The following is a 22,704-nucleotide window of genomic DNA, read 5'->3' on the forward strand; positions in this document are numbered from 1 at the left end:
TATAGGTGTATGTATAACTGATTCACTTTGCTGTACAGCAGAAACTAACACAATATTGTAAGGCAACTATATTCTAATAAAAATTAATTAGAAAAAACATTCACAAATCTTTTTTTGAGTATTTTCTTTTTGAAGTATAGTTGATGTACAATATTATGTAAGTTACAGGTGTACGATGTAGTGATTCATAATTTTTAAAGGTTATACTCCATTTATAGTTATTATAGAATATTGGCTATATTCCCTGTGTTGTATACTATATCCTTGTACCTTATTTTATTTTATTTTTTTATTGAAGTATTGTTGATTTACAGTGTTTCAAGTGTACAGCAAAGTGATTCAGTTTTATATGTATGTGTGTGTGTATATATATATATATATATATATATTCTTTTTCAGATTCTTTTCCATTATAGGTATTACAAGATACTGAATATAGTTCCCTGTGCTATAAGTAGGTCCTTGTTCCTTGTAGCTTATTTTATACATAATAGTTTTTATCTCCTAATCCCCTACCCCTGTACTGCCCCTACCCCCTTACAAATCTTTCTTAATGACTATCTCTTTTAAAAAGTGGTTTTTACACAGAAAAAAAGAACTATGAAATTGGAAGTATGTTTATTTTGCTTTTCTTAACCCATTGGTACAAAATGGATCACTGAGGCCTTTTTCAAGGGACTACTGGAAATCATTCAGGTACACTATAATTAACCATCTCACAATATTCCAAAGTAATAGAAAGTATGTGACTAATTCTATTCTGATAGGAGACAGTAATGCTACATGACAATTATTCAAACATTTTAAAAGTATTTTTTTAAATGGAAGTTGATTAAAGTTTAGAAATTTCTAAATGAAAAAAGGTATTAGGGATTACTAAATAAACATGAACAGGTTTTGTGGAGTGCTTACACTGTATAGGAGGGATCCTCAACCCCCAGGCCGCGGAAGGGTGCCTTGTCTGTTAGGAACCGGGCTGCACAGCAGGAGGTGAGCAGCCAGTGAGCAAGCGAAGCTTCATCTGCCACTCCCCATCACTCGCATTACCTCCTGAACCATCCCCCTGCCAACCCCGTGCCAACTCCCGTCCATGAATAAATTGTCTTCCACAAAACCGATCTCTGATGCCAAAAAGGTTGGGGACTGCTGTTATATAGTGTATTATTTTATGTTCTAAGGATCAGTTGTTAGATAAATGTCCAAAATACATAATCTATGACACAGAGTATCCCAGTTCATACTATCTCAACCTGTTATATCTTGATCCTTAGATACAGAGGGCTTCAGTGTGTTACTTAGAAGCTAACATCTTTGTCCTAAATTTTCATACATTCAAACATAATCTGAATAACAGTAGCCTGAAGAAAAAGCAATTTCTCTACACCATTCACCAATTACAAGCCTCCCATTTATGCACACACCACCAAGTTTTAAAAAATGTTCTGATAACATCAACTGGAAAGGAATGGAAATTGATAAGAACGCACTTTGTATCCACCTGGGTTTTCTCTGTTTCACTTTCATAACAGGTTTTCCATAACAATTTCCAAAGTTTTTATGAGGCCGAACAAAGGCAGCATGTCATAATAGAATATTGGGGGAACCTGGGTTTCTGGTCCTGATGGCTATTACTTTCTTGGGCAATCTTGAACAAAGTCTCTTAACCTTTCTCTGGTCCTGGTTTTACAACCAATAAAATACCCTGAATTAGATCATTGTTTCTCCAAGTGTGTTCCATTCATGAATGTTAAATGCTAAAGAAAGTTTGGGAAAACTGTATTAAACCAAGCTGAAGAGGTTTTTTTAGGGCAGGGCTTCTTAGAACCTTTAATGTGCCAGTGTGTATTGTGAATTTCCAAGGGAGAAATACATTATTCAGGATCTTCTAAACTTGCATGACTATACAACTCTTTTATTGAAAGCGCTTAATAGAAACACTGTTGAGAAACGCTGAACCAAGAAATTTATGAAAAGTACCATGATTCTATAATGATATCCAGGCCATTGTTCTAATCCTTTAGGGACCATATTCACATCTCAGTATCAGACTTTAAGTCTACTGTCACAGAAATTTGTCCAGGGAGTAAGAGATGCAGATAAATGGGCTTACAAATTTTTAGTAATGTAGACTTGAATCCTAAAATATGTCAGAAGAGACACATGGAGACTTATACCGTTACTGACATTATTACCATTTATGGGTAAAATATAATTTTTCTGACCATAGGAATGAACAATTTTAGACTTTACATTAATATTTTGCTCTGACTTTACTGAAGTTGTTAAAATAAAAGTAAATTGTTTGGCAAACTTATGGTTACCAGGGGGTGAGGGAGGGATAGATAAATTGGGATTGACATATATACACTACTATATATAAACTACATAAGTAATAAGGACCCACTATATAGCACAGAGAACTCAACTCAGTACTCTATAATGGCCTATATGAGAAAAGAATCTAAAAAAGAGTGGATATATGTATATATATAACTGATTCACTTTGCTGTACACAACATTGTAAATCAACTATACTCCAATAAACATTTTTTTAAAGTAAATTGTTTCTTTAAAAGGATGATTATTAAAACTATTAAAGCAAGAAAAAGATTTATGAGACCAGCAGTCTTTAATAACAAATAGACTTTTTTTTTTTTTGGCTGCACCACGGCATGTGGGAATCTTAGTTCCCCCACCAGGGATCAAACCCGTGCCCCCTTCATTGGAAGCATGGAGTCTTAACCACTGGACCGCCAGGGAAGTCCCCAGATAATAAATAGATTTTCCATTAACTATTCCTGCCAAGTTTTTTGAGGAGTGACATGTTTGCACATCATTCGCAGCTTTAAAGGATTATTTTTATACCTGCTAAGCAGCTCCACTGTTACTTTTTGGTATTCATTTGAAGTACATTGTAACCATAATGATATCTGTTTTGAAAACATTTTATTGACACTGGATGCAACTTCCTGTGGTGCTCCTTTGAAAGACATTTTTGATCACTGTTTCTCAGGTTATTGTATTTAATGGGTCAGTAAGATATATATTTCTAAAATTGCGGAGGGGAGTTTCCCAACCATTTAATTTTGCCAAATGGGGCAAAATGAAAGCAACTAACAAAGATAGTTAATAGAAAAATAGAAAAAAATAGTAAATGGAAAAATAGTTTCTATTAAGTGCTTTTCAGGCAAGTGTAGAAGATCCTAAATAATGTATTTCCCCCTTGGAAATTTAAGCGACTAGCAAAACCGCCCCTAAAAACAAGCAAACAAAAAAAGAACCAGCATCTACTATCTCCATAAGGTGAAAAAAAGAACATTTTAACATCACAAATTTTAAAAGGGCATAACATAAGAATAAAAGAGTTATTTCAATTTTAGCTTCATAAAAAGTTAAGTGCGTTGCTCCCATTTTCCTCAGTTTCACATGGACAAGGAAAAATTTTATTACAAAACTCGTTTGGTCCAGGGAACAGCCACTGTTTCTGATAGAGTGTGAGGGGCTTCCTTGCCTGGGAGGGTGGGGTCCTGGCAGGTACATGTGCATGGCTGAGGGAGTGCTTCAGAAGCCGCTTCTAGACTGCAGCGTCTGAGAGAAGAGGTGGGTTTAGTTGTTTGGTTTGGGTTTTTTTTGCTTAACGTTTTTATTGGAGTATAATTGCTTTACAATGGTGTGTTAGTTTCTGCTTTATAACAGAGTGAATCAGTTATACATATACATATGTTCCCATATCTCTTCCCTCTTGCGTCTCCCTCCCTCCCACCCTCCCTATCCCACCCCTCTAGGTGGTCACAAAGCACCTAGCTGATCTCCCTGTGCTATGCGGCTGCTTCCCACTAGCTATCTATTTTATGTTTGGTAGTGTATATATGTCCATGCCACTCTCTCACTTTGTCACAGCTTACCCTTCCCCCTCCCCATATCCTCAAGTCCATTCTCTAGTAGGTCTTTGTCTTTATTCCCGTCTTACCCCTAGGTTCTTCATGACATTGTTTTTTTCTTAGATTCCATATATATGTGTTAGCATACGGTATTTGTCTTTTTCTTTCTGACTTACTTCACTCTGTATGACAGACTCTAGATCTATCCACCTCATTACAAATAGCTCAATTTTGTTTCTTTTTATGGCTGAGTAATATTCCATTGTATATATGTGCCACATCTTTATCCATTCATCCGATGATGGACACTTAGGTTGCTTCCATCTCCTGGCTATTGTAAATAGAGCTGCAATGAACATTTTGGTACATGACTCTTTTTGAATTATGGTTTTCTCAGGGTATATGCCCAGTAGTGGGATTGCTGGGTCATATGGTAGTTCTATTTGTAGTTTTTTAAGGAACCTCCATGCTGTTCTCCATAGTGGCTGTACCAATTCACATTCCCACCAGCACTGCAAGAGTGTTTCCTTTTCTCCACACCCTCTCCAGCATTTATTGTTTCTAGATTGTTTGATGATGGCCATTCTGACTGGTGTGAGATGATATCTCATTGTAGTTTTGATTTGCATTTCTCTAATGATTAATAATGTTGAGCATTCTTTGATGTGTTTGTTGGCAGTCTGTATATCTTCTTTGGAGAAATGTCTATTTAGGTCTTCTGCCCATTTTTGGATTGGGTTGTTTGTTTTTTTGTTATTGAGCTGCTTGTAAATTTTGGAGATTAATCCTTTGTCAGTTGCTTCATTTGCAAATATTTTCTCCCATTCTGAGGGTTGTCTTTTGGTCTTGTTTATGGTTTCCTTTGCTGTGCAAAAGCGTTGAAGTTTCATTAGGTCCCATTTGTTTCTTTTTGTTTTTATTTCCATTTCTCTAGGAGGTGGGTCAAAAAGTATCTTGCTGTGATTTATGTCATAGAATGTTCTGCCTATGTTTTCCTCTAAGAATTTGATAGTGTCTGGCCTTACATTTAGGTCCTTAATCGATTTTGCGTTTATTTTTGTGTATGGTGTTAGGGAGGGTTCTAATTTCATTCTTTTACATGTAGCTGTCCAGTTTTCTGAGCATCACTTATTGAAGAGGCTCTCTTTTCTCCAATGTATATTCTTGCCTCCTTTATCAAAGATAAGGTGGCCATATGTGTGTGGGTTTATCTCTGGGCTTTCTATCCTGTTCCATTGATCTATATTTCTGTTTTTGTGCCACTACCATATTGTCTGAAGTCAGGGAGCCTGATTCCTCCAGCTCTGTTTTTCTTTCTAAAGATTGCTTTGGCTATTCAGGGTCTTTTGTGTTTCCATACAAATTGTGAAATTTTTTCTTCTAGTTCTGTTTAAAAATGCCAGTGGTAGTTTGATAGGGGTTGCATTGACTCTGTAGATTGCTTTGGGTAATACAGTCATTTTCACAATGTTGATTCTTCCAAACCAAGAACGTGGTATATCTCTCCATCTGTTTGTATCATTTTTAATTTCTTTTATCAGTGTCTTATAGTTTTCTGCATACAGGTCTTATGTCTCCTTAGGTAGGTTTTTTCCTAGGTATTTTATTCTTTTTGTTGCAATGGTAAATGGGAGTGTTTTCTTAATTTCACTTTCAGATTTTTCATCATTAGTGTATAGGAATGAAAGAGATTTCTGTGCATTAATTTTGTATCCTGCTACTTTACCAAATTCATTGATTAGCTCTTATAGTTTTCTGGTAGCATCTTTAGGATTCTCTATGTATAGTATCACGTCATCTACAAACAGTGACAGTTTTACTTTTCGTTTCTGATTTGGATTACTTTTATTTCTTTTTGTTCTCTGATTGCTGTGGCTAAAACTTCAAAAACTATGTTGAATAATAGTGGTGAGAGTGGGCAACCTTGTTTTGTTCCTGATCTTAGTGGAAATGGTTTCAGTTTTTCACCATTGAGGATGATGTTGGCTGTGGGTTTGTCACATATGGCCTTTATTATGTTGAAGAAAGTTCCCTCTATACCTACTTTCCGCAGGGTTTTTATCATAATTAGGTGTTGGATTTTGTCAAAAGTTTCTCTGCATCTATTGAGATGATCATATGTTTTTTCTCCTTCAGTTTGTTAATATGGTGTATCACATTGATTGATTTGTGTATATTGAAGAATCCTTGCATTCCTGGGGTAAACCCCACTTAATCATAATGTATGATCCTTTTAATGTGCTGTTGGATTCTGTTTGCTAGTATTTTGTTGAGGATTTTTGCATCTATGTTCATCAATGATATTGGCCTGTAGTTTTCTTTCTTTGACATCTTTGTCTGGTTTTGGTATCAGGGTGATGGTGGCCTCGTAGAATGAGTTTGGGAGTGTTCCTCCTTCTGCTATATTTTGGAAGAGTTTGAGAAGGATAGGTGTTAGCTCTTCTCTAAATGTTTGATAGAATTCGCCTGTGAAGCCATCTGGTCCTGGGCTTTTGTTTGTTGGAAGATTTTTAATCACAGTTTCAATTTCAGTGCTTGTGATTCGTCCGTTTATATTTTCTATTTCTTCCTGGTTCAGTCTCGGAAGGTTGTGCATTTCTAAGCATTTGTCCATTTCTTCCAGGTTGTCCATTTTATTGGCATAGAGTTGCTTGTAGTAATCTCTGATGATCCTTTGTATTTCTGCAGTGTCAGTTGTTACTTCTCGTTTTTCATTTCTAATTCTATTGATTTGAGTCTTCTCCCTTTTTTTCTTGATGAGTCTGCCTAATGGTTTATCAATTTTGTTTACCTTCTTAAAGAACCAGCTTTTAGTGTATTGATCTTTGCTATCGTTTCCTTCATTTCTTTTTCATTTATTTCTGATCTGATCTTTATGATTTCTTTCCTTCTGCGAACTTTGGAGTTTTTTGTTCTTCTTTCTCTAATTGCTTTAGGTGTAAGGTTAGGTTGTTTATTTGAGATGTTTCTTGTTAAGGTAGGATTTTATTGTTATAAACTTCCCTCTTAGAACTGCTTTTGCTTCATCTCATAGGTTTTGGGTCATCGTATTTTCATTGTCATTTGTTTATAGGTATTTTTTGATTTCCTCTTTGATTTCTTCAGTGATCTCTTGGTTATTAAGTACTGCATTGTTTAGCCTCCATGTGTTTGTATTTTTTACAGAGTTTTTCCTGTAATTGATATCTAGTCTTCTAGCGTTGTGGTCAGAAAAGATACTTGATAGGATTTCAATTTTCTTAAATTTACCAAGGCTTGATGTGTGACCCAAGATATGATCTATCATGGAGAATGTTCCATGAGCACTTGAGAAGAAAGTGTATTCACTTGTTTTTGGATGGAATGTCCTATAAATATCAATTAAGCCCATCTTGTTTAATGTATCATTTAAAGCTTGTGTTTCCTTATTTATTTTCATTGTGGATGATTTGTCCATTGGTGAAAATGGGGTGTTAAAGTCCCCTACTATGATTCTGTTACTATCAATTCCCCCTTTTATGGCTGTTAGTGTTTGCCTTATGTATTGAGGTGCTCCTATGTTGGGTGCATAGATATTTACAATTGTTATATCTTCGTCTTGGATTGATCCCTAGATCATTATGTAGTGTCCTTCTTTGTCTTGTGTAATAGTCTTTGTTTTAAAGTCTATTTTGTCTGATATGAGAATTGCTACTCCAGTTCTTTTGATTTCCATTTGCATGGAATATCTTTTTCTATTCCATCACTTTAGGTTTGTATGTGTCCCTAGGTCTGAGGTGGGTCTCTTGTAGACAGCATGTTTACGGGTCTTGTTTTTGTATCCATTCAGCCAGTCTGTCTTTTGGTTGGAGCATGTCATCCATTTACATTTAAGTTAAGTATTGATATGTATGTTCCTATTACCATTTTCTTAATTGTTTTGGGTTTGTTATTATAGGTGTTTTCCTTCTCTTGTGTTTCTTGCCTAGAGAAGTTCCTTTAGCATTTGTTGTAAAGCTGGCTTGATGGTGCTGAATTTTCTTAGCTTTTGCTTTTCTGTAGAGGTTTTAATTTCTCCATCGAATGTGAATGAGAACCTTGCTGGGTAGAGTAATCTTGGTTGTAGGTTTTTCTCCTTCATCACTTTAAATATGTCCTGCCACTCACTTCTGGCTTGCAGAGTTTCTGCTGAAAGATCAGCTGTTAACCTTGTTGGGATTCCCTTGTGTGTTATTTGTTGTTTTCCCTTGCTGCTTTTAATGTTTTTTCTTTGTATTTAATTTTTGATTGTTTGATTAATACGTGTCTTGGCATGTTTCTCCTTTTTATTTATCCTGTATGGGACTCTCTGTGCTTCCTGGACTTGATTAACTATTTCATTTCCCATATTAGGGAAGTTTTCAACTATAATCTCTTCAAATATTTTCTCAGTCCCTTTCTTTTTCTCTTCTTCTTCTGGGACCCCTATAATTCAAATGTTGGTGCATTTAATGCTGTCCCAGAGGTCTCTGAGACTGTCCTCAATTCTTTTTTTTCTTTTTTCTGCTCTGCAGTAGTTATTTCCACTATTTTATCTTCCAGGTCACTTATCCGTTCTTCTGCCTCAGTTATTCTGCTTCTGATCCCTTCTAGAGAAATTTTAATTTCATTTATTGTATTTTTCATCACTGTTTGTTTGCTCTTTAGTTCTTCTAGGTCCTTGTTAAACGTTTATTTTATTTTCTCCATTCTATTTCCAAGATTTTGGATCATCTTTACTATAATTATTCTGAATTCTTTTTCAGATAGACTGCCTATTTCCTCTTCATTTGTTAGGGCTGGTGGGTTTTTGCCTTGCTCCTTCACCTGCTGTGTGTTTCTCTGTCTTCTCATTTTGCTTAACTTACTGTGTTTGGGGTCTCCTTTTCGCAGGCTGCAGGTTCGTAGTTCCTGTTGTTTTTGGTGTCTGCTCCCAGTGGCTCAGTTTGGTTCAGTGGGTTGTGTAGGCTTCCTGGTAGAGGGAACTCGTGCCTGTGTTCTGGTGGATGAGGCTGGATCTTGTGTTTCTGGTGGGCAGGTCCACATCTGGTGGTGTGTTTTGTGGTGTCTGTGGCCTTATTATGATTTTAGGCAGCCTGTCTGCTAATGGATGGGGTTGTGTTCCTGCCTTGCTAGTTGTTTGGCATAGGGTGTCCAGCACTGTAGCTTGCTGGTTGCTGCGTGGAGCTGCGTCTTGGCGTTGAGCTGGAGATCTTTGGGAGTTTTTCGCCGTTTGATATTACGTGGAGCTGGGAGGTCTCTTGTGGACCTGTGTCCTGAACTTGGCTCTCCCATCTCAGAGGCACAGCCCTGTCACCTGGCTGGAGCACCAAGAGCCTGACATCCAGCTGGCTCAGAATAAAAGGGAGAAAAAAAAGAAAGAAAGAAAGAAAGAAGAAGATAAAATAGAATTAAAAAAATAAAGTTATTAAAATAAAAACTAAAAAATAATTATTAAAATTTTTTTTAATTAAAAAAAGAAAGAAGAGTACAACCAAACCAAAAAACAAATCCACCAGTGATAACAAGTGCTAAAAACTGTACTAGAAAAACAAACAACAAAAAAACCGGACAGACAGAACCCTAGGACAAATGGTAAAAGCAAAGCTATACAGACAAAATCACACACAGAAGCATACACATACACACTCACAAAAAGAGAAAAAGGGAAAAATATGTATATACCCTTGCTCCCAAAGTCCACCTCCTCAATTTGGGATGATTCGTTGTCTATTCAGGTATTCCACAGATGCAGGTACATCAAGTTGATTGTGGACATTTAATCCGCTGCTTCTGAGGCTGCTGGGACAGATTTCCCTTTCTGTTCTTTGTTCTCACAGCTCCCGGGGGTTCAGCTTTGGATTTGGCCCCGCCTCTGCGTGTAGGTCGCCTGAGGACATGTGTTCTTCTCTCAGACAGGATGGGGTTAAAGGAGCCGCTGATTCGGGGGCTCTGGCTCACTCAGGCCGCGGGGGAGGGAGGGGCATGGAGTGCGGGGCGAGCCTGCGGCGGCAGAGGCCGGCGTGACGTTGCAGCAGCCTCAGGCGCGCCGTGCGTTCTCACGCGTGAGTTGTCCTTGGATCCCGGGACCCTGGCCGTGGCGGGCTGCACAGTTTCCCCGGAAGCGGGGTGTGGATAGTAACCTGTGCTCGCACACAGGTTTCTTGGTGGCGGCAGCAGCAGCCTTAGCGTCTCCCGCCCGTCTCTGGAGCTCCTTTAAGCAGCGCTCTTAATCCCCTCTCCTCGCGCACCAGGAAACGAAGAGGGAAGAAAAAGTCTCTTGCCTCTTCGGCAGGTCCAGACTTTTCCCCGGACTCCCTCCCGGCTAGCCGTGGCGCACTAACCCCCTGCAGGCTGTGTTCACGCCGCCAAACCCAGTCCTCTTCCGGTGCTCCAACCAAAGCCCGAGCCTCAGCTCCCAGCCCTGCCCGCTCTGGCGGGTGAGCAGACAAGCCTCTCGGCCTGGTGAGTGCTCGTCGGCACCGATCCTCTGTGCGGGAATCTCTCCGCTTTGCCCTCCGCACCCTGTTGCTGTTTTCTCCTCCGCGGCTCCGAAGCTTCTCCCCCCCTCCGCCACCTGCAGTCTCCGCCCGCGAAGGGGCTTCCTGTGAAGGAAACCTTTTCTCCTTCACAGCTCCCTCCCACTGGTGCAGGTCCTGTCCCTATTCTTGTGTCTCTGTTTATTCTTTTTTCTTTTGCCCTACCCAGGTACGTGGGGGGTTTCTTGCCTTTTGGGAGGTCTGAGGTCTTCTGCCAGCGTTCAGTAGGTGTTCTGTAGGGGTTGTTCCACATGTAGCTGTATTTCTGATGTATTTGTGGGGAGGAATGTGATCTCTGCGTCTTACTCTTCCGCCATCTTGAGCTCCCCTTAAGTTAATTTTTGTATTTTGCAAGGTAATGGTCCAACTTCATTCTTTTGCATTTGGATATCCAGTTGTCCTTGCACCATTTGTTGAAAAGATTATTCTTTCCCCACTGAATTGTCTTGACATCTTTGTCAAAAATGTAAGGATTTGTTTCTGGATTCTCAATTCTTTCCCATCGATCTATATGTCTATCTTTTTAAAAAATTTATTTATTTTGTTTTTGGCTGTGTTGGGTCTTCGTTGTTGTGCGGGGGTTTTCTGTAGTTGTGGCTAGTGGGGGTACTATTCATTGCAGTGAGCAGGCTTCTCATTGCGGTGGCTTCTCTTGTGGAGCACGGGCTCTAGGTGCGCAGGCTTCAGTAGTTGCAGCATGCGGGCTCAGTAGTTGTGGCACACGGACTTAGTTGCTCCACAGCATGTGGGATCTTCCTGGACCAGCGATCGAACCATTGTTCCCTGCATTGGCAGGCGGGTTATTAACCACTGCGCCCCCAGGGAAGTCCCTATATGTCTATCTTTAAGCCAGTACTTCATTGTTTTGATTACTGTAGTTCTGTTGTGGCTTGAATCTTTCAGTAATATATTTAACACAGTGCATTTAGTAGTCCTAGTGGTGAGCTGCAAGAGGCTGTCCAGGTGACTTCACGCAGCGTGGTCCAGATTTTTATTTGCTCCAAACTGGACTGGAACCTTTATTCACTTGCCACAGCAGGAATGTAGGAGGTGTACACAGGGACTGTGAAATTCCTTTAGGGCATAATAACATGGTGTGACATTGACCAGACCTGTAAACTGAGCAGCTCTGAATACATACAGACAAAGCCACTAGCAGGATAAAGGGGTGGGGGGTGCTTTGGGTATCAAATATAAAATTCACACTTAGTTTGCTGTTTCTGAGAAGCTTTTAGAGATGCTCTCCCCAGACGCGCAGCCCAAGGGGCTGCAGTAAAGGCTACCCTTGCTTAGCCACTCTGCCTTCCAAGTCACTCCTGCTTGGCTCTCTGCTCCCAAGACTTGGCTCTGTGAGATCTTCTGTAGGTCTACAGTGGTAGCATGCTCTTGGTGTCCATATAAACTAAGCCATTTTAAAAGGATACTTCATAGACACTTTTTAGACAATATGCTTATGCCACGGTTGTGTATCTTTAAAGAAATGGTTTTCTAGATGTGCTGTATCTTTATCTTCTTGGTCCAGATTTTCAGTGACGTTGGTCAGTTAAGCATTGTACACTTGAGGACCTGGCAGTTAAGAATACAATGAATATTAGCACAGTTTGGTACCACTGGCTTAATGCTAATGTACTGTCTATTTTACCTATCATGACTTTTGCACCATGAGTTCTAATGACAATAAATTTTGTAATTCCTTTCTGTCATAATTTCACAGATTATGATTTAATTTTTAGAGAAAACAGGTGGCATTTACACACAAGTCAAGAAGCATTGAACCAGGGATGTAATATACAACATGATAAATATAACACTGCTTGCTGTATGTTATATAGAAAGTTAAGAGACTGAATCCTGAGAGTTCTCATCACAAGAAAAAAACTTTTCTATTTCTTTAATTTTCTACCTATAGGAGATGATGGATGTTCACTAAACTTACTGTGAGCATCACTCCTCAGTGTATGTAAATCAAATCTTTATGCTATACACCTTAAACTTATGCAGTGCTGTCAATTATATCATATAAATTATAGCATATAAAACTGGAAGAAAAAAAAAGAATTGTATACTTGAATGGTAATTTTGAGTGAAATTCCAAAGGCTGAATATGGACTGTTACGAGTGAGAAACTCCTGGGACCACAGTGTTTGGGGAAAGTCCCCACAGTTTTGTGGTTCTTACCTCCAGGAATGCTACCAGATTTTCATGGTGGAGTTATGTATGTGAATGGTCTAGATACACCAATTAAAGACAGAGATTGTTAACATGGATTAAGAAAAACAAGACCTAACTATAAGAAACCCATTTTATATATAAAGACTGCGATTATAAATAAAGGAATGGAGAAAGATATACCATGATAACGTTAACTAAAGAAACTTGGAGTGTCTATATTAATTTCAGACAAAGCTGACTTCTGAACAAGAAAGATTATCAGGAATAAAATGAGGCAGTTGGGCTTCCCTGGTGGCGCAGTGGTTGAGATGCAGGGGACGCGGGTTCATGCCCCGGTCCGGGAGGATACCACATGCTGCGGAGCGGCTGGGCCCGTGGGCCATGGCCGCTGGGCCTGCGCGTCCGGAGCCTGTGCTCCGCAACGGGAGAGGCCACGGCAGTGAGAGGCCCGCGTACCGAAAGAAAAAAAAAAGAGGCAGTACATCATGATGAAGGGTGTAATTCTCCAAGAAGACATAACAACCCTAAACAAGAATGCACCTAAATATGTACCAAAATACCTGAGTTAAAAACTGAGAGAACTGAAAGGAGTTATAGACAAATCCACTATTTTAAATAGAGGCTTCAACATCCCTCTATTAATAGCTAATGGATCAAGCGGGCAGTAAATCAGTAAGGATATGGATAACCTGAGTAGCGCTATCAATCAACTGGATCTTGTTTATTTTGTTAACATCTTTATTGGAGTATAATTGCTTTACAATGGTGTGTTAGTTTCTGCCTTATAACAAAGTGAATCAGCTATACATATACATATATCCCCATATCTCCTTCCTCTTGCATCTCCCTCCCACCCTCCTTATCCCACCCCTCTAGGTGGTCACAAAGCACCGAGCTCATCTCCCTGTGCTATGCGGCTGCTTCCCACTAGCTATTTATTTTACATTTCATAGTGTGTATACGTCAATGCCACTCTCTCACTTTGTCCCAGCATACCCTTCCCCCTCCCCGTGTCCTCACGTCCATTCTCTAGTAGGTCTGCGTCTTTATTCCCATCCTGCCCCTAGGTTCTTCATGACCATTTTTTTTTTTGCGGCACGCGGGCCTCTCCCTGTTGTGGCCTCTCCCGTTGCGGAGCACAGGCTCCGGACGCGCAGGCTCAGCGGCTGTGGCTCACAGGCCCAGCCGCTCCGCGGCATGTGGGATCTTCCCGGACCGGGGCACGAACCCGTGTCCCCTGCATCAGCAGGCGGACTCTCAACCACTGCGCCACCAAGGAAGCCCCATTTTTTTTCTTTTTTTTAGATTCCATATATATGTGTTAGCATACGGTATTTGTTTTTCTCTTTCTAACTTACTTCACTCTGTATGACAGACAAAAATATGGAACACTTCACAAATTTGCGTGTCATCCTTGCGCAGGGGCCATGCTAATCTTCTGTGTATCGTTCCAATTTTAGTATATGTGCTCCCGAAGCGAGCACAATCAACTGGATCTTACTGACACCTGCAGACCACTCTATCCAACAACAGCAGAACATACATTCTTCTTAAGCTCATGCAACATTCACCAAGATAGGCCAAAAACACACCTTAACAAACTTAGAAATCATACAAAGAATGTTCTCACCACAATGGAATTAAACTAGAAATCAGTAGCAGAAATATAGCTGGATCATCCTCCAAATTATTTGGAAATTAAACAACACACTTCTGAATAATCCATGAGTCAAAGAAGAAGTCTCAAAAAAATCTAGAAATATTTTGAATTCTACTTGAAAGACATCTCAAAAGAAAAGACAGAAAAACTTGACAACACAAACAATAAAATGTTTGATTGTCAGAAAACATCACAAAGAAAATGGAAAGAAACAACAATCTGGGAAAAATATTTACAGCAAATATGACAAATACAACATACATATTTTTTAAAAGAAACAAAAATTTTTCCTATTACATTATCAAATAGGTAAAAAGTGATACTATTCCAGTAGCTATACATTTGAGATTAGTGCACTTTACTGAATGCATGCTAAAATCTATTTTTAAAAATTCTATGCAAAGTTGATAGTTTAGTAAGAAAGGCACTTTCCATCTTTGTTAGTGATAATTTGTTGCAACTGTCCTAGAAAACAATATGGCTAGTAATCAAGAGCATTAATAATGTTCAAATACTTTAACCTAGGGTTTCCACTTCTAAAATATGACAAAAGTTTACACACAAAGACATGCCTTATATGAATGAAAACCTGGAGCACAGAAATCCACAGTAAACTAGTGCTTTTACAAATATCGTGATAAATCTGCTTGGTGAGATTTCAAGAAGCTATCAAATATTAGTTTACCAAGTTTTTAAATGATAGAACATGTTTTAAGAGTAAACAGTATACAAAGTTATAGCTATAGAATAAATACAATTTTATGTTAAAATGAATAGAAAAAGAAAATAAGGAATTATGGCAGAGTAATTATTGCTGCTGTATTGCATCTATATATTAAAGTTATGGGTCATTTTGGGTTTTTTTTTACTTCTTTATAATTTTTTGGTATATTCCATATTTTCTAAGTGAATCTTCAGTACTTTAATAATCAGTAATAAAACCAGTAAGTAAATAAACAAAAAATTAACTCCCAGTTTCTGGAATCCTCTGTTTCCTGTTATTCCTCCTGCTAGACTCTTAAGCATCTTCCAAGGTACAGGTCAAAGGTCACCTCCTCTGTGAAGTCTTCCTAGACCCTCAGAGTTAGTCACTCCCTCCTTTGTTTCTGTCAACTCTTTGCCTGCACCTCCTCCCTCATACATCACAGTGACTCATTTATTTGTTGCTCCCACTAGACAGAGGATCAAGGGCCATATTTTGTCGTCATCTTGTCTCCGTGGTAACCAGGACAGCATCTGGTACAAAATAGACATTTAATTCATCATTATTATGTTATTGACAGGTCACTTCACAATCCCCCTGATTCTCTTGGTTGCGATACATATCCTTTCCCAGCTGATATTCCTAAGAAACCAAAGAACTGGGAAGGCATGAGGGAAGAGACATTTCTCAGATCCATCAAGGATTGACTTCTGTTTTCCTGCTCATGGCCACATGATCCAAGGTGAGTGTCATTTCTCTCCCTGGGAGAAGAAATTACATCATCTTCTGAAACAGAATGATTCCTGCCACAGCTGAACTCTGATCTTTTGTTTTCTATAGTGAATGTGTTAGACTGTTCTAAATAAAATCAGTCAAAAACTTTTAGGTGAAAACATCCTTATGTCTTAGATCTCTTCTCTAGCACCCTTAAGACCGGGTCCTGAGAGTAGCCTTTCTTGATTCAGGTCTGTAAAGCAGATGGGCCTAGATTTTCTCACTCCATGAATAGCTAGTAAGAAACTTTCCCACCTGTTTTATGCTAGTGAGATGGTTACAAAATGCATTTGCCAGGTGGCAAAATGAGTCCCAAACTTTGATGATACTCAAGGCTGCTTTTCCTGCTGAAAATGAAAACCAGGTAAAAAAAATGAGATAAAGGTGTACATATTACTGAATGACACGAGATGAAAGTAAATGATCTTGAATCCAAAAAGGTGAGCTCTTATTCTATGCATATGTCCAACCCAATGACAGTGGGTTCTTTTTTCCCTGTGTGAAGTTTAATATTCTGGGTCAACTTAGCTAGGTTACAGTATCCAGATACTTGGTCAAACGTTATTCTAGATGTTTCTGTGAAGGTATTTTTTTAGTGAGATTAACATTTGAATGTTTATGTGATACACACACACACACACACACACACACACACACACACACACACAATGGAATACTACTCAGCCATAAAGAGAATGAAATTTTGCCATTTACAGCAACATGGATAGACTTGGAGGGCATTATGCTAAGTGAAATAAGTCAGACAGAGAAAGACAAATACTGTATGATATCACTTATATGTGGAATCAAAAAAATAAAACAAACTAGTGAACATAAAAAAGAAGCAGACTCACAGATTTAGAGAACAAACTAGTGGTTACCAGTGGGGAGAGGCAGTACAGGGGTAAGGGATTAAGAGGTACAAACTATTAGGTATAAAATAAGCTACAAGGATATATTGTACAAAACAGGGAATATAGCAAACATTTTATAATGACTATACATGAAATGTAACCTTTAAAAAATATGAATCACTATATTGTACACCTGTAACATATAATATTGTATATCAATGATACTTCAGTTAAAAAATTAAAGTATTAAAAAAACTTAGATCTTTAACTTAAGCAGATTACCCTCCATAGTGTAGGTGGATCTTATCAAATCATATAAAGGCCTTAATAGAAAAAGACTGACTTCCCCAAGCAAGAAGGAATTCTGCCTGCAGCCGGCTTTTGGACTCAAACTGTAATTCCTCCCTGAGTCTCCAGCCTGCCAGCCTACCCTGCAGATTTTGGACTTGCTAAGCCTCCAAATCATGTGAGCTTATTTCTTAAAATAAATCTCTCTCTCTATATATATACACATCCTGTAGCTTCTGTTTCTCTGGATAACCCTGACTAATACACCCTGCTACAGCTGAATTGTTAGATCAAGTGATACCCCTGTGGCATTCTACTACCAGGAAATAAATTTAATAAAGTTGTGTAAAACCATTTCAAGCTGTGGATGAAAGGAGAGTACAATTCTTAGTTATTAACAAGGACATCAACCTCTTCAGGAATATTAACTATTTTACTGTTAGCCTTCTTTTTAAAGATAAACCCACTTTAACAGTGTACTAGATCTGTGATTTTCCTTGGATCTTCAAGCATAATGATACGCGAAATGTTGAATATCCCCAATCTTGCTTCAATTCATTGGTAACGGAGAGTAGCCAGATATGGCAACATCTACTTCTTGATCAGCCGTCATCTCTACCGTGGTGACTTTAAGTGTTAGGGAATGATTCCGAATTCGTTTCATTGGTTGTTGTAACAAATAACCATAAACTGAAACAGAAATACTTTCTTCCACAGAAATCCAAAACAAGCTTCAAGGTGTCAGCAGGTCCATGCTCCCTCTAGAGGCTGTAGGGAACAACTCATTCCTTGCCTCTTCCAGCTTCTGATGGCTGCCAGCATTCCTTGACGTGTGGCTGCATCCCTCCAGATCTCTGCCTTCCCAGCCACATTAGTTGTCATTTCTCTTTCATCACCTTTAATCTGGAGTAATTTTGAAGTCCTCCCTTGACTCTCATGACCTTGAGAATTTTGGAGATCGGAGGCCAATCATTTTTTATAATATCCCTCAGTTTGGGTTTGTCTGATGCCTCCTCATGAGTAGATTCTGGTTATGTTTCTTTGGCAGGGATATCACAGAAGTGGTCCTGTGTGGCTCACTGCAGCCTGTTAGGGCACACATTTTATAATACTTTGTTCCATTACTGGTGATACTAACCATGATCACTTGGTTAGGATGGTGGTTGCCAGGCTTCTCTGATGTAAGTTTACTACGTCTTTCTTAATGATTGAGTATTTTGAGGGGTGATACTTTGAGGTTATGTAAATGCCCTGTTCCTCATCAAACTTTCAATTTCCCCATTTATCTATCTAGATATTTATATGATGAACTCCTGTGTTGTTTCCTGGGTTTTAATTCATTACTCTCATTATTTATTTTGATGCTCTGACTCAGATATAGCCAGTAGCAGCCTCTTCATACTGGATTCTGTTTCCTTTTGACATCAGTTTTCTGTTTTTCTGAGCACTTCCTTAGTTATGGCAGAATAGGATATTCCAGGCCCATTTCTTACTTCCCCTGTCTCAGCTTTGGAATTAGCTCTTTTCCCAAGGATCCCTGATTCCTTTAGTGTAGAATAGTATTTAGAAGCCAAGACCTGGTGCTGGGTGTGGTCATTTCCATTGGGAAGTTGCTACTCCCAAGCCCTTTCAAGAACTAGGCAATTTATATATATACACATGTTTACAGTTATATTTATCTATCTACATATATTGAAAACCATGTGTTCACATTAATATCTCCAATTCCAGTCCAACTAAACAGGGTTTATTCTAATCTTCTCCCTTTCCATATTTGTAACTCCCTTCTCTGATGGTGAGAAACTTGACTCCCACTATCCATAATATAGTTACTGATTTGACCAAGCCTCCTGGTCTTGCTCAGGCTCTGACACCCTGCTTTTTTTTTTTTTTTTTTTTTTTTTGCGGTACGCAGGCCTCTCACTGTTGTGGCCTCTCCCGTTGCCGAGCACAGGCTCCGGACGCGCAGGCTCAGTAGTTGTGGCTCGCGGGCCCAGCCGCTCCGTGGCATGTGGGATCTTCCGGACTGGGGCACGAACCCGTGTCCCCTGCATCGGCAGGTGGACTCTCAACCTGTGCCACCAGGGAAGCCCTGACACCCTGCTTTGTGTCATGACAGCTCCTCTTCACACCTTTGCCAAACGCCTACCTTCCTCTGCCCCTTATAATGGCTTTCGGACTGAATTGTTTAGAAAAGAAAGGGAAGGGAAATGAAAGAGTAAGAGAAAAATAATATTCAGCCAATTTTTGTTAAATGTGCACTATGGGCAAAGGATTATGCTAGGTGCTCTTTGGGATACAAATAATAATAATAATAATAAAATGCATCTGAGCTTATAGATTTAGCAGTCAGCTGGGCTAGATTATACTGTGATAGCAAATGGCTCCTACATCTCAGGGGCTTAATACCACAAAGGTCTATTTCTCACTCACATTTTATGTCCTTCGTGTCTCTGCTCTATCTCATCTTTATTCCAGGACCAGGCTAAAGGAAGAAACCATTCCTGAGATGTGCTAATCTGGGGATGGTCTTGCAGTAGAAGAAATAACAGGATGGTAGGAACCACATGATAAATCCTAAAGTTTCTGACCGGAAGTTGCCTGTGTCATTTCTGCTCACATTTCACTGACCAATGCAAGTGATAAGACCAAACTTGACATTATTGGGGCAAAGAGGTACAATCTTTCTGCAGAGAGAGGAAGCGAATATTTGAAAAAAATCATGCAATAAACCACATAGATCTGTGGACCTATACACTTAACTACCAGGCACAATATAATAGAGGAAAATGCATACTCCATTTAATCCCACTTTACACTAAGATGGATGGGAAATATATAGCAGACTGAAGGGTATGGCCCTTATGCTATCAAGACATTTTGTGGTCTTGAAGAAAAAAAGATTTCAGGTAAAAGTGAGAAATAGATAAAAATGGCAATAAGGACACTTGCCTGGGTAGGATAAGCAGAGGAAATAAGGAAAGCAGTACGTTCTTTAAGACCTGGAGAAGGAACATAAAATAATATGTAACATTCCCGAGGAGGTCGATGTTCAAGTTAATAATTTAGGTTTGCACCCTCCTCTCACCAACAGCCCTAAAGGGTTTTGTAGAGCTTTATCAGATTCATTTCCCAGCAGTGGAATCCCAGAGGGGTGTTTCTTGGACTAACAATTTATTTGTAACAGGGGAAGAAAAAACCCACTATCACTGGACTGGATATATGGATAGAATAAAAAACTATATTTCAGATTTTTCCCAATTTAATGATTGAAAATGGTATCTCAGTGTAGTTTTAATTCAGATTTCACTTATTATGAGTGAGGATGAGCATCTCTTATGTTTTTATGCCTCCATTTCCATCTCAGTGGGCTGTTTTTATTCATCCCCGACACCTATTTTTCTGTTGGGTTTTGAGTCTTTTTCTAATTGATTTCTAAGAAAGGTTGAGAAGGATTTTGTTGGTCTGGGCTGTGATGAGGAATTCTGCCAGAACTGTGCCAGGTGCTAGGGATGGGTGGGACACAACAAACAGAAAGACTCACCTGTTTCGAGTATTTGGGAAATAGCAACCAGTTCAAGGGTGGGACTTAGGGCTCATGGAGGCCCTGGAAGGAGCACAGTCCCGTCCAGGGTAAAGAGAAGTTCTTAGTGTCAGGCTTTCTAGGAGCAGACGCTGAGATGGAGGTTCTTTTTCAAGCGATTATTTTCCAGAGTCCTCTCAGGAGAAGATGAGTGAGAGAACCAGGACAGGTCAAAGGAGGAAAACTAAGCTGGAATGTGGTCTCCGTGGGAGACTAGCTTCAGCTGGGCCCCATGGGAAGCTCCAGAGCATGAACTGCCCCCCAGAGCTGGCTGTCCCTCCCTTGAGAGAAGCAACTTGCTCTTTGTACTCCATTTCGGTAAGTCCTTGGTGGAAAAATGTAATATGGTACCATGAGATCCACAGTAATATATATATTTGGCAAAACCAAAACATTACACATTATTGGAAATCAAGTACCACCTGGTTGCCCTGAAATAGTAATTTATGAATGCATGTAAAAGTAAACTCAGATTTCATATCCACCTGGTAGGCGGTTTTGGCTGATATGTTTTATGAGCGGCACAAGAAGTATATACTGTTAACTTTGTTTAAGATTTCACTTTGAAGTATACATTCTAACAAATATAGCTCTATATACATGAGCCCTGCTTCTGGCTCCATTGTGCACTTACAGAAAAATACACATGTTAATTTCCGTATCTAAGTTGAAACTATTACCATGGTTTGTACAAATCTTACTACCCGACCTTCATTACAAGATGTGGAGGTGAAATAAATTCAGAATTTAGTTTTTTTTTTTTTTAAAGTGGGGAGGACACGGCTTCCAGGTCAAGACGGTTTGGGTTTGTTGGAGAGCAGGCCTCCGGAGAAGAGGGCAGCTGTGAGTCAACAACCTCTAGTCACGGCAGCTGAGGGATGGGTGCGCCGGCCCCTAAAGGGCATCTGGGCGGGGCACCGGACAGCTTCCATTACATGTAGTAGGGTCTGGAGTTCCCCACCAAATCCTGCAGTATCTGCCGATGTACAAGTCCAACTGTGTACTTGAATGTCCCCTAAAAATGTTCCCAAATAGCAAGTGAAATGGCTTTCAACAAAAGCTAATGGATACAGCCCAGAAACATAATTGGGAAACTCATGAATCAGCGACTTGTAGTTCCATTGTCTAGGATAATCATTTGTTAACTCAAGCAAGATACTCTGCTGGGACCCAAGTGTTAGTTTGTGAACGTTTTGATTATTGAGTCCCAGGTGCAAAATGCTGGAAGCTTGACTCTTCAAATGTATCACGTGGTTACAGGTGGTAATGGCTCCTATGATGGTGGCAGAGTTTAGCCCAAGCAAATATTTATAATTGACAATGAATGTGTGAGCGGGTTGTTAATGAATGGATGTGCTGATTACTTTCCCCTGTCACAATCATTAGCTCTTGCTGGGTTTAACTGTCAATCTGACTCTATAGATTAGAAATGACAGAATGCTGGCAAAGATCCACTGTGGGGAAGAATATTAAGAAAATTTGTAAATTGTATAAGTTTTGATACTTTTATTTCCATATATGAATTGTTTATGTGTGTTAGCAGGGGGTTATGGCTTAATTATAGATCTAAATGAAAAGCATTTAGATGTGTAAGTATGTCTGGATTTCTGAAGTCTTTCATTTTAGAACAGGAAGCCAAGCTGAGAAAATGATGACATTTTCTTGGCTTCAGGTGGATATCTTGAACTAAACAGTGGACTTTGAGGTGAGATGTATTCATAAGACAAACATTTTGTCCTTTTCTGTTACAAATGTTAGTATTCAGTTTTTGGTTATAACGTTTGATGTGCCTTTATGTATACTTGCATATGTTTGCTGGGTTGTTGGTAACATGGTTCTCCGTATTCATGGTGTGGTGTTATCATCCATGACGGTGACCACTCTTTCCAGCAGAGTTTGTACTGGTGGCTTTAGGTTGTGATGATTTTTGTGTCTGAACATAGCAGCTGCTGAGTCTGTCTCGCCTTCAGTGTCATGTGTTAGCTCTTAGTGACAGGACCCTGAATGCCCAGGCATGGGGTATGCCATCTGGGCAGGAGTGTCCCTCGCAGCTATGACATGACGCACAGACCCCGAGCTTAGCCTATGCCTTGTGGGTGCCTTGGTGGGCCTTTTGTCCTCCAGTGACCCTCCTGACCTGCTTATTCGGTGGGTTATCTCTTTGTACATCAGTGAGTCACAAAGTAGCCAGTGAATGTCAGGGGCAGATGTGGTGACACAGTGTGCATAGGGCTGCTTGAAAAGAGTGACACTCTCCATGAATCCGCCCTGTCC

General features: G+C 39.5%; 1 non-coding gene across 1 annotated transcript; it reads right to left on the reverse strand.

Moving 5' to 3' along the window:
- Positions 1 to 13,945: 13,945 nt before the first annotated feature.
- On the reverse strand, positions 13,946 to 14,052 carry LOC116754861. Its single transcript, XR_004350190.1, has one exon. It is a non-coding gene; the product is annotated as a U6 spliceosomal RNA (small nuclear RNA).
- Positions 14,053 to 22,704: the final 8,652 nt, after the last annotated feature.

The sequence above is a fragment of the Phocoena sinus genome, chromosome 5 (genome assembly GCF_008692025.1).
Source record: "Phocoena sinus isolate mPhoSin1 chromosome 5, mPhoSin1.pri, whole genome shotgun sequence".
Taxonomy (NCBI): domain Eukaryota; kingdom Metazoa; phylum Chordata; class Mammalia; order Artiodactyla; family Phocoenidae; genus Phocoena; species Phocoena sinus.